This window comes from Dendrobates tinctorius, unplaced genomic scaffold (assembly GCF_039654945.1).
Source record: "Dendrobates tinctorius isolate UK_male_01 unplaced genomic scaffold, ASM3965494v1 ptg000092l, whole genome shotgun sequence".
Classification (NCBI taxonomy): Eukaryota; Metazoa; Chordata; class Amphibia; order Anura; family Dendrobatidae; genus Dendrobates; species Dendrobates tinctorius.
This window is the reverse complement of record NW_027361760.1, coordinates 6,993,560-7,005,586: the sequence shown is the minus strand read 5'-3', so window position 1 is coordinate 7,005,586 and position 12,027 is coordinate 6,993,560. Positions and strand designations below refer to the sequence as shown.

Below are 12,027 nucleotides of genomic sequence, written 5' to 3'. Positions count from 1 at the left end.
CACCGCTGCTGTGTGCTGGGAATGCCTCAAGCAACCGATTTACCAGAGTTGCTTGTTTATTAGCCAATATTAGGTCAAGGTTCTCCTGTGGCATGATGTTTTGTAATTTGCCTTTGTTGCGTGGATCCAGGATGCTGGCCAACCAGTAGTCGTCATCGTTCATCATTTTGGCAATGCGGGGGTCCCTTTTTAGGATCTGCAAGGCATAATCTGACATGTGGGCCAATGTTCCCGGTGTCAATGATGCACTGCGAGTGCTGGGTGGAGGAGCACTTTCTGGCAAATCCACATCCCTCCAGTCACGCACAAACCCTGTACCAGACCTTGCCACGCCAACATTTTCACTTGCCCCACGAGATGCATCCTCCTCCCCTAAGTAATCATCCCCATCCTCCTCCTCCTCCTCTTCTTCCTCCACCTCGTCCATGAGATGTCCCTGAGCACACAATGGCTGAATGTCATCTAGGATTCCCTCCTCCTCTTCCTCCTCATCAACATTGGCTCAGACGCCTGCTCCTTAAGGTGCGTCAAAGTTTGCATGAGCAGACGCATAAGTGGGATGCTCATGCTTAGGATGGTGTCGTCTGCGCTTACCAGCCGTGTGCATTCCTCAAAACACTGAAGGACTTTACAAAGGTCTTTCAGCTTCGACCACTGCACACCTGTCAACTCCATGTCTGCTCTCAAAGTGCCTGGCCGTGTATCCTCCCACAAATGCATTATGGCCTGCCTCTGCTCGCACAGCCGCTCCACCATGTGCAGGGTGGAGTTCCACCTTGTTGCAATGTCGATAATGAGGCGGTGGTTGGGAAGGTGGAGCAATCGCTGCAGCTTCTGCATACGAACGGAGTGTACAGGCGACCGGCGGATGTGCGCGCACAGTCTTCGCACCTTCTGGAGCAGGGCTGTTAACTCCGGATAATTTTTGAGGAAGCACTGCACCACCAGGTTCAAGGTGTGAGCCAAGCAAGGTATGTGGCTGAGTTTTGAAAGGGCTATGGCTGCCACAAAATTACGTCCGTTATCACTAACTACCTTGCCTGCCTCAATATGTACACTGCCCAGCCATGACTCAGTTTGTCGCTTCAAGTACTCGGCCAGCACCTCGGCGGTGTGTCTGTCGCCCAAACACATCATCTGCAACACAGCCTGCTGACGCTTTCCACTAGCTGCTCGATAGGGGGACACATCGTGTGCAACAGTGGCAGCTGCAGATGGAGTGCTCGTACGACTGCGCTCTGTGGACGAGCTTTCGCTTCTGGAGGAGGTGGAGGAGGAGGAGGGTCGAACGCCTACAGCCAACTGTTTCCTATACCGTGGGCTAGGCAGCACTGTCCCACCACCGCTGTCCCCTGTGGACCCTGCATCCACCACATCAACCCAGTGCGCAGTGATGGACACGTAACGGCCCTGGCCATGCCGACTGGACCATGCATCAGTTGTGAGGTGCACCTTTCCGCTCACTGACTGCTTGAGTGCATGGACAATGCGGTCTTTCACATGATGGTGGAGGGCTGGGATGGCTTTGCGAGAGAAGAAGTGACGACTGGGTAGGTCATAGCGTGGTACTGCATAGGCCATGAGTTCGCGGAAAGCTGTGCTTTCCACCAACCGAAAGGGCATCATCTCAAACGAGATTAGTTTGGCAATGTGGGCGTTCAAACCCAGTGTACGCGGATGAGAGACTGAGTACTTTCTTGACCTACTCATAGTGTCTGGGAGGGTGAGCTGGACTTGAGAGCTGCATATGGTGGAAGTAGCGGTGGACAGGGCGGACTGAGAGAGGGTTGATGATGGTGATGGAGTTGGTGTTCTTTCTGATGGCCTAGAATCAGTCTTTCGTTGATATAACAGTGGGATTCCCTGACTGCTGTGGCCTTGCAACGACACCTCAACATTTGCTGCTGTGCTAACCGGTGGGCTTACAGTTGTGGAAACAATGTAGCATTGCTGACTACCTTCGTTGTGATCAGTTGCACATGTGGCACTTGAGGTTTGGTGTTGTGTCCACGCTTGCAAGTGCATGCTGGTTAAATGTCTAAGCATGCAACTGGTATTCAAATTTTTCAGATTTTTCCCTCGGCTAAAGGTCTTTGCGCACTTCTTACAGATAACCTTGGCCTGATCATGAGGATTTTGTTCAAAAAAGTGCCACACTGCACTCTTCCTACTTTGGCAGACATTTTGCGGCCTAGCACGCTGTGATCTTTTGACCCTCTGGACAAGCTGTCCAGCAACTCTTTTGATGTTTGGAACCTGTCTTTGGAGTGCTCCGGGCCTGCCAGATAACAGCTGTTGCGATGTCGATGTCTGCTGTGGATGCTCCTCATCTGAGCTATTGGAAGCAGCACCCTCTTCCCCCAATGGATGCCAATCTGGGTCAACAACTGGGTCATCCATCACCTCCTCTTCTATGTCATGTGCACCTTCCTCTGTGTCACTGTGTATGGTGGTATAGTGTGCGGGAAGGGGCACCTGATTCTCATCAGGGTCAGAATCTGGCTCTGTACACTGCGAGGACAATGTAGTGCTCTGAGTGAATGTACCAGCAGAATCATCCATCAGCGGCTGTGCATCAGTGCACTCCATGTCAGATTCATCTTGGCCTGGGTAATTCACCATTTCACTTGATAATCCAGGCATGGTATGTGAAAACAGCTCCATGGAGTAATCAGTGGTATGGCCTGCGTCATCCTTCAATCTTGGTTGGGGTGAAGGACACAAGGAAAGGTGTGGTTCATGAACATGAGCCTCCAATGACGACTCAGTGCTTTTACTTTTTACAACTGAAGAAGAGGAGGCGATAGAGCTGGAGGCTGAGTCAGCAATGTAAGACAAAACTTTTTCCTGATGCTCTGGCTTTAAAAGCGGTTTGCCAACTCCTAGAAAACTAAGCGTTCGAGGCCTTATGTAGCCAGACGATGACGCAGGCTCAACACCTCCTGCATTCGGTCCTATTTTGCTCTTGCCACTACCATCAGATCCACCACCAACACCATCATTACCAGCTGCCAACCCCCGCCCAATTCCACGGCCTCTTCCACCAGCCTTCCTCATTTTTGGTAGAAATGTAGACAAAATCCAACAAACTATATAGTATGTAAAACAAGGTGTCTATAGGACAGGGGAGATTTTGAATTTCTGCACACACTTTTGGACACTGGACACTTTTGGATTGTGTGAGGCCCACTGATATCTGAGCGCTATGTGACAGGCTCGATGGCACAGCTGTGACCTAAGTGACTAGAGGATAAGTGAGAGTTTGATTCTCTGCACACACTTTTGGACACTGGACACTTTTGGATTGTGTGAGGCCCAATGAATATCTGAGCGCTATGTGACAAGCTCGATGGCACAGCTGTGACCTAAGTGACTAGAGAATAAGTGAGATTTTGAATCTCTGCACACACTTTTGGACACTGGACACTTTTGGATTGTGTGAGGCCCAATGAATATCTGAGCGCTATGTGACAGGCTCGATGGCACAGCTGTGACCTAAGTGACTAGAGAATAAGTGAGATTTTGAATCTCTGCACACACTTTTGGACACTGGACACTTTTGGATTGTGTGAGGCCCAATGAATATCTGAGCGCTATGTGACAAGCTCGATGGCACAGCTGTGACCTAAGTGACTAGAGGATAAGTGAGAGTTTGAATCTCTGCACACACTTTTGGACACTGGACACTTTTGGATTGTGTGAGGCCCAATGAATATCTGAGCGCTATGTGACAAGCTCGATGGCACAGCTGTGACCTAAGTGACTAGAGGATAAGGGAGATTGGATTGCTTTTAAAAAAGCAGTTTGTGGAGCAGTGGGTAAACAGCAATGCCAGCCTGTCAGGAAGCCTTAAAAGGCAGCCCAACAACCAACACCACTGATACACCACTATATAGCCTCCCCTTGCACTGCACACAGTGACTGGTGTGTTGTGCAGGCCAAATTGCTATCAGCAGCAGAAGCAGTTTTTTTTTCTTCTCAGCAGGACAAAAAAAAAAAATTGGGATTGCTTTTAAAAAAGCAGTTTGAGGCCCAATGAATATCTGAGCGCTATGTGACAGGCTCGATGGCACAGCTGTGACCAAAGTGACTAGAGGATAAGGGAGATTGGATTGCTTTTAAAAAAGCAGTTTGCGGAGCAGTGGGTAAACAGCAATGCCAGCCTGTCAGGAAGCCTTAGAAGGCAGCCCAACAACCAACACCACTGATACACCACTATATAGCCTCCCCTTGCACTGCACACACAGTGACTGGTGTGTTGTGCAGGCCAAATCGCTAGCAGCAGAAGCAGTTTTTTGGTCTTCTTCCCTGCCTAACGCTCTCCCTACAGAATCAGCAGCAACCTCTCCCTATACTGAGATCGGCAGAAGTAAGATGGCGGTCGGCGTGCACGCCCTTTTATACCCCCTGTGACGCCCACCAAAGCAAGCCAATCACTTGCATGCCCTTCTGAAAGATGGTGGTGACCCGTGCCTATGTCATCACGTTGCCCACAGTGTCCGTGGATCCTGATTGGCTGAAAAAGAGCGCAAAACAAACTTTTGAAACGCGACTTTGGCGCGTAAGTCGCCGACCTCGTGGCCGACCTCATCCTAGGGTCGGGTTTCGTTTCATGAAACCCGACTTTGCCAAAAGTCGGCGACTTTTGAATTTTTTCGACCCGTTTCGCTCAACTCTACTCATTACGTGTAAGACGGATCATGTGGTATACGTGATTTTCTGTACTTGTCGGTTTTTTTATGTAGGTAAAACTATACACCCCCTTTACATTCGTTTCAGGGAACATTTCAAATCGATTAAAACGGGAAAGAGGGTGCCACGCTTGATTAGTCACGCCAAAGATGTACATGGAAGTGACCCTAGTGCCTTTTCGTTTGCTGGAATTGAAAAGGTGGTACTACCTCCCCAAGGAGGAGATTTGAATAGGATCCTGTTAAGATCGGCGTCCAGGTGGATCATCCCGGTTTTGGCGTTAGTGAGAGCACGTTTTAGATTGTTTAAGACATGCTGGTGTAACACGGGGATGGCACACCAGGAAAAATAGTGCCGGCTGGGAACCGAGTATCGTGGGGCAGCCACAGCCAAAAGATCACAGAAAGACTGTGTCCCCACAAGCCTAAACGGCAACATCTCCACGGCTAGCAACTTGGCAATGTTCGCATTCAGTATTTGTGCTTGTAGGTGCATGGCTTGGTATTTACGCCTCCTTTCATACATCTGGGGCATGGACAATTGGACGCTTTCCTGGGACAAACAAGTGGATGAGCTTGTTGTGGCCTGTGTCTGTGCAACCGCAGCTTGTGAGCAAGAGGTATGATGATCACCTGCTTCCTGCCCAGCATATTGGTGAGGCCTTATCACTGGTGACATGGCAGTGCTTTGACCCGCAGTCGCAGACACTGATTTGGTACCCTGTTGTTCAGCTCACTGACTAGGGTGCTTGGCTGCCATGTGTTTCCTCATACTGGTGGTGCTTTGGTTGCCTTTGCCTTGGCCTCTGCTCAGCTTCCTATGGTAGATGCTACAGATGACAACATTTGGTTCAGAAGGACTATCGGAAAAAAATTTCCAGACAGCGTCTGAACGCACCCTTGTCTTAACTTGGGGCACAGAGGGATTGCTCTTGGCAAGAGTTGACATACTTCGCACTCTGCTCAAACCAGTAGCCCTTGGTGCTATGTATCCACCTTCATCCTCTGTGCTGTTGTGCTGGCTATGCATGCCAATGGCCCAGGTCAGATCGGTGGTCTCATCATCGACCACCTTGTCGTCCATGTCATCCTCCTTCCATGTTGATATTGGTGACTGGACAGATGGCAACTGTGTGTCACCACCATCAGCCTCCACCTCTTCACCCAGTATATCATGTGGATGAAAGTGGCTGTCTTCTGAACGTGGGGTTTCAAATATTTGGTCATCTTCAACAGACGATACTCCCTCACGTTCCTCTTCAATGTCGCGTGGTGAGAGGCCAGAGGCAACGAAAGAAAATGGACCAAACATCCTCGGAGTAACCAAGGTTGGGGTCAAGTGTTTCCTGTGACTCCTGACCAGGTGATGAACTAGGAACAGGTTGAGAATAGGATGACCCAGCATTATCTGTATGGACAGTAGACTGTTTTGTCATGGACGATTTAGTGCTGCTAGAACATTTCGTGGAGGCCTTATCAGCCATCCAAGACAGTATCTGCTCTTGTTCTTCTGGCTTCCAGGCCCGTTTATATTCCAGACTGGGAAATTTCACCAGGAAACTAGATGCATCAACCTTCTTCAATCTCCCAGACTCTGTGCCTTGTTGGGCACCAACAACCCCACATCCACATCCCTGTCCCTTCACAACAGCCTTTTTAGGAATTTAGAATTTTTCAGCCATAGTTACAGATGTTCAGATGCAGATATTGGGAAACAAGGAGCAGTTAGTGCTTTGTGGAAGGTAGCACTACAGCCTAGTACTGCTTTGTGTTTTACAAACAGTACCGCAGCAGCAGAAAAAAATTGCCCTGAGGTTTGTGAGATTATGCACCCCAGTCACCACACAAGACAACGGTGCTGCCACTAAAAAATTGCCCTGAGGTTTAAGGTGAGATTACACACCCCAGTCACCACACAAGACAGCGATTCTGGCTGCCTGTCAGTTGTGCAGTACCGTGCGTGTGTACTATTTGCTGTGATTATGTGAACGCAGCACGGCAGCAGCACAAAAAAACTGCCCGGAGGCTTAAGGTAAGAATACGCACCCCAGACACCACACAAGACAGCGGTGTTGCCTGCGTGTCAGTTGTGCAGTACCGTGCGTGCGTACTATTTGCTGTGATTATGTGAACGCAGCACGGCAGCAGCACAAAAAAAACTGCCCTGAGGTTTAAAGCAAGAATACGCACCCCAGACACCACACAAGACAGCGGTGCTGGCTGCGTGTCAGTTGTGCAGTACGGTCACTACTCGGTCCCTGACCTTATACTTTCAGCTCTGGAAAAAGCTTTTGGGTTTCACAGAGGATTTCTGGCTGATTTGAACCAAAAAACACAACTCTTCCTAGCAGCTGCTCACACTCTCCCTACACTAGCTGTGTTCTGCATGCAATGTGCAGAAAATGGCGGCGGCAGGGCTTAGTGCCAGGCTATGATTGATGACTCATAAGAAGCTGGGCGGCCAGCCAATCATAGTAATGCCGCCCACAACCAAGATGGGTGCAGCATTACTGTGATTGGCAACTGCTGGGTGGGAGAACCGAATAGCGAGGCGAGTAGTGAAATACTCGCTATGTTTCAAGTACCGCGAGGACTGCATTACTCGCCGAGTACCGAATACCCACGAATATGCTCGCTCATCCCTAAACATTACATTCCAGATAGGGTCCACACACTCTCAATATTCCACTTTAATTTTGTGTGGGACTCCAAATCCATGCCTACATTGGTTAATAAATTTGATTTCCATTGATGATTTTTGTGTGATTTTGTTGTCAGCACATTCAACTTTGTACAGGACAAAGTATTTAATGAGAATATTTCATTCATTCAGATCTAGGATGTGTTATTTGAGTGTTCCCTTTATTTTTTGGGAGTGTATTTCAAACAGGCAAATCCAAACAATGAACACAGAATGATGCTACTCTAAGTGTAGCCTCCCTGGCCTCTACTAAACAGGCTACATGGCTGCCATGTTCTGTCTATTGAAGCCTACACTAGGCCCTGACGTGCACAAATGGGAACAAACACACGCTAGTGTTGGGGACTCTAGTCCAGTCTTGGGGGGTCCCCAGAAGTCCCGTACGGTAGTGCGCACGTCTGTCTGGAGGATCCGTGAAACGTGGTCTTCTCCTTGCGTCAGGATCCTGGAGGTGCTCCTTGAAACTGCAAATCCCTTTCTTGGTCTCTTTGTGGCTTCTCACAATAGCACAGGACAGCCACCTTTGCTATCCCAGAAGGGTCTATTCCAGTTCACAAGTTCAAGGCGTCCAGGCTGTGAGACCTTTTTCACAGCTACAAGCACAGCCGTATTCAGAAACAGCTTCCTTCTCTCTCCCTTTCACAGGCTCTACCCCTCCCCTCTCACGTCTTGGCAGTACATAACACAATCTTTTGCAGGGGAGCAGAACAGCCTGTAAGCAATTTGGGAATCTCCTTATTCAGGTGGGTTGTGAGGCCTCCTTTCTAGCGCTATTCTCTGAGGTACTTGCTGCTGTGAACTCTATTCAAGTTCCTCTCTCTGTCTGCAACTTAGGTAGAACTCCACTATCATGAAAGGCAGCTGTAGCCTGCTTCAGGGATCGCTCCTAACTAGCGCCTCCAGCTCACACATGCTCCTGTGTCATCGAGTATCAATTGGGACAGAGGATCTGCGGTCTTCTGTCCTCCTGATTCTGCTGCTGGGACTTTAGTACCCACACAGCCTCGGATTCCGGGGTCTGGTCTCTGGCATTCAAGCCTGGGGGTGAGCTCAGCTATAGCTCCTGTCCCCAGCTTCTCTCCACATGTCCTGTCTCTTCCCTGTTCAGGCTCTAACTAAATCTAACTATCTCCTACTAACCAGAGAGAGCAGCTCCCCTGAAGTCAGGTTTAGAGCTCCCCCTGCTGGCCTGGAGCAGAAACTGTGTTGTATGCTGGAACTACCTGATAAAGGGATTCCTTCCTTGCTTCCAGGTATAACTTCACTCCCCCCTGGAGGGAGGCAAGGCCATTGTGGCAACAGAATTCCTGGGTTGCCACATTCCCCCATAGTACAATTCAGTACTCGCGGCCCGATTTGCAGGATTTTAACAACAGATGCACAAATTCTGCGAAGTCCTGAAATGGGGTGCTCTTTTCACCCTACAAAGTACAATATGAGGGAACCCGTCTCAAACCCCCAACATAGGCCCTGGGTGTGACTACAGGGTATTATTGGTCACCAAGCTGGACTACTTCTTCGGTCACGCCAGACGGTTTTTGTTCTGTAGCTATCGGTGCTAACTATTAACAATCATTGTCCTGGACACTGCAAGTCCAGTGACCCAATCATCCATATAATCAAGAAAACAAGAATGGTTAAAATTTCATACAGTAAGTCTCTGTTGGCTCATATGCTTAATTGTTGCAATTATAAACATTTTTAACTTATTTACATTAGCATTACACTTATATTTTAGTCCTTATATCGGGCTGGGACCTGACCTCCGGTACTACGGGTAGATCTACACAGTACAGGTGTCTGTAGTGATCTAGCCTGGTCTTGTGCATTTATTGGTAAGCTGGGCAGTAGCCGTCTGCGACTTCTTAGACTCACTGTGGGACTGACAGATTCACTGCTAGCAGGGGGGCAGATTTTCACGTTCCACTGCAGATGTGGCTTCTGTTACTTGAGCTTGCGGATCTTCAGGCTGGTCTTGAATTGCTTCTCTTTCTGCCACTTCCAGCTGGGGAAAGATTAAGACGTGCATGACTATGGCTTGGTTCACTCTTGTCCATTTTGAAGGGAACTCGCCGAGTACAGTGCTGATCTTTTCTTCTTTTACTGGCTGAGGAATGTCTTGGTCTTCAATCTTTTCCTTCAGTTGGTCAGGGCACAGCTTTAGATGATCTCTTGACACTGCTGCTGAGGTTTCTCCTCCATATTTACTGATGAGGCACACCTTGGTGTTTTTGAAGTCTGAAGGTAAAACAACGTAGGGCTCAGCCTCCCATTGGTTGTCTAGCTTGTGCACGCGTCTCTACCTTTTAAGTACCCATTCTCCAGGTGACAAGGGAACTGCAGGGGCATGCTGATTATAATTTCTTTCATGCTTTTGTCTTGCCTGGGCCAGACTCTTCTCTACACATTCTTGCACTTTGCGATACTGCTGCTGCCGCTTTGTATCCCAATCTGCATCTGGTGATGTTACTTCAGGTGTTAAGACTTCCATATCCAAGTCAATGTGTAACTTGCCAGGTCTTGCTCTCATCAAGTAGGCTGGAGTACAGTTGGTGGAGTTTACAGGGATATGATTGTAGAGATCTACCAGATCCAGCAACTTCTCTCTTCCAAGGGCACGGTCTTCAATACGTCAATTACCACTTGGTTCATTTTCTCACACATGCCATTTGTCTGTGGCTGGTACGGCGTCGTCCTGACTTTCTTGCAGCGGTACAGGTTACAGAACTCCTGCAACACTTCGGCTTCAAAGGCTGGGCAAAGGCCGGTAAGCACTCATTCAGGGTAACCGTGCAGTCGACAAAAGTGTTCTTGAAATGCTTTGGCCGCAATCTTTGCTGTTTGGTCCTTTACAGGCACGACTACCAGGAACCTTGAGTAATGGTCAACAATGGTGAGCGCATAGATATAGCCTGAAAAGCTTGGGGTCAGCTTCACGTGGTCCAAGGCTACCAGTTCAAGTGGCTGATAACAAAAGAATCAGAACAGAATACATATCGACATCATATAATATATAGCCCTCAACCTTAAAAATAGGACCAGGGAAATCCCAACTGGACACTCCTAACTGAACCTTCTAACTGTAGAAACAATGAGTCTGAGCCCAAAATTTTGAAGTACTCAAAAAATATAATTTTAATCATATACAAGGCAGTATACATACATTGAATCCATATCCAGACAAGGAACTTTAAAAATGGAGGGATAAGATCACACAAAAAATGTCACGTGGATCATGACAAAATAATATGAGGTGGGAGAGCAGTTTTGTTCCAAATATCAGCAGCAAATATTCAAAGTGCATTAGTGCTAGATGAAGTTACGGTTAAACGTACTGTGAGGTAGCGCTGTCATTCAGTTAGGGGATCCTCGCTAGGCAGCGAACAAAACACATCCGGCACCGTGTTTTCATAAACTCATAACAGTCCAGGCAGTTTATTCAGCAGCATAAACCCATAGTAGCAACATAAAGTTCACATACAGCATAGCGTCCATTATAGCTTCACTCTGGTTATCCTTATATCACACAGGTTAAACAAATGTCCATTACACAGGCTCTTCAGCCTCAGCGTTATCTCACCCACGTCAGGGTCACTCATGGTTCCTTCACCATCATGCGGCAGATGTCCATTCCCTCCAGGGAATTACCAGGCAAGTGCAGCCATTAACACAGCGTTCACTTGCTGTCAGAAGGAGCCCCATCTCACTCAGACAGGACCTTCCACACTGGACCAACCAGGTCCCAGCATTCACCACATGTGACCTACCCTGGCCACAGTATATGGTCCACAGCCACGCCCATCAGGTCACATGACTATGACCTCATCACAGGTCCTTCAACCACTTACACTCTTTACAACAGTGTTCTTTAAACACACCCCCTGGGTGGGTTTTTAGGTAACTAGGCCCGCCCGTCTCCATAGTTACCTGGAGACTTCTCCCTGATGCATTGAAACAACACCTCAGCAATATCCTTGCTGATCAACACTCATACTTAAGTCTCCATCTCAAGGCCACCCACCTTGAGATACATAACGGTCCTTCCATATTCTGCCACTCATTCTCTCTCGTGGGACATCCACACAGCTCCCACTAGCGGACACAGTGGTCATTACACCACAGTACCTACAAACCATCACATAATTCACCAAAATTGCACCATATAGAATACCCGAGTAAAGTAACCAGCCACTATGCCTATTCATAATGATAATACATCATATGCAAAGAACCCTGCTCTTACCCATAGTGCTCAGTCAGGATCCCACGAGAGTGCAGCCCCAACATGTGGTTCGCGTTGGCTTCTTCGGGGGCCGTGTTTAAAAGTGTGTCCGGCTTGATTATATATAGACCACGCCACTTGTCCACACAGCTGATGTGATTAACGCGGCGTGCGTCTTCCGGGAGTCGTGCCGGATGTCACGTCATCCCCAGCAGTTAAAGATGGTGCTGGTCATGGGGAAATCCCCAGTGACGTCAGTTACCCGCACACGTCATAATAAGACGCCGGACGTGACGTGTCGGCAGTGAGACCATGGGAGAAGCGCACACCACATCCTGTATAGCAAAGGCTGAGCTGACACACTCCAGCCATATTAAGTGAGGGCACACGTAAGGGCAAATCTCTACATTAAC

The 12,027-nt window shown here is 48.4% G+C and overlaps 1 pseudogene; it reads left to right on the top strand.

The window, feature by feature from the left end:
* Window positions 1–9,173, top strand: part of LOC141098496 (uncharacterized) — a 48,391-nt pseudogene extending 39,218 nt beyond the window's left edge.
* Window positions 9,174–12,027: the final 2,854 nt, after the last annotated feature.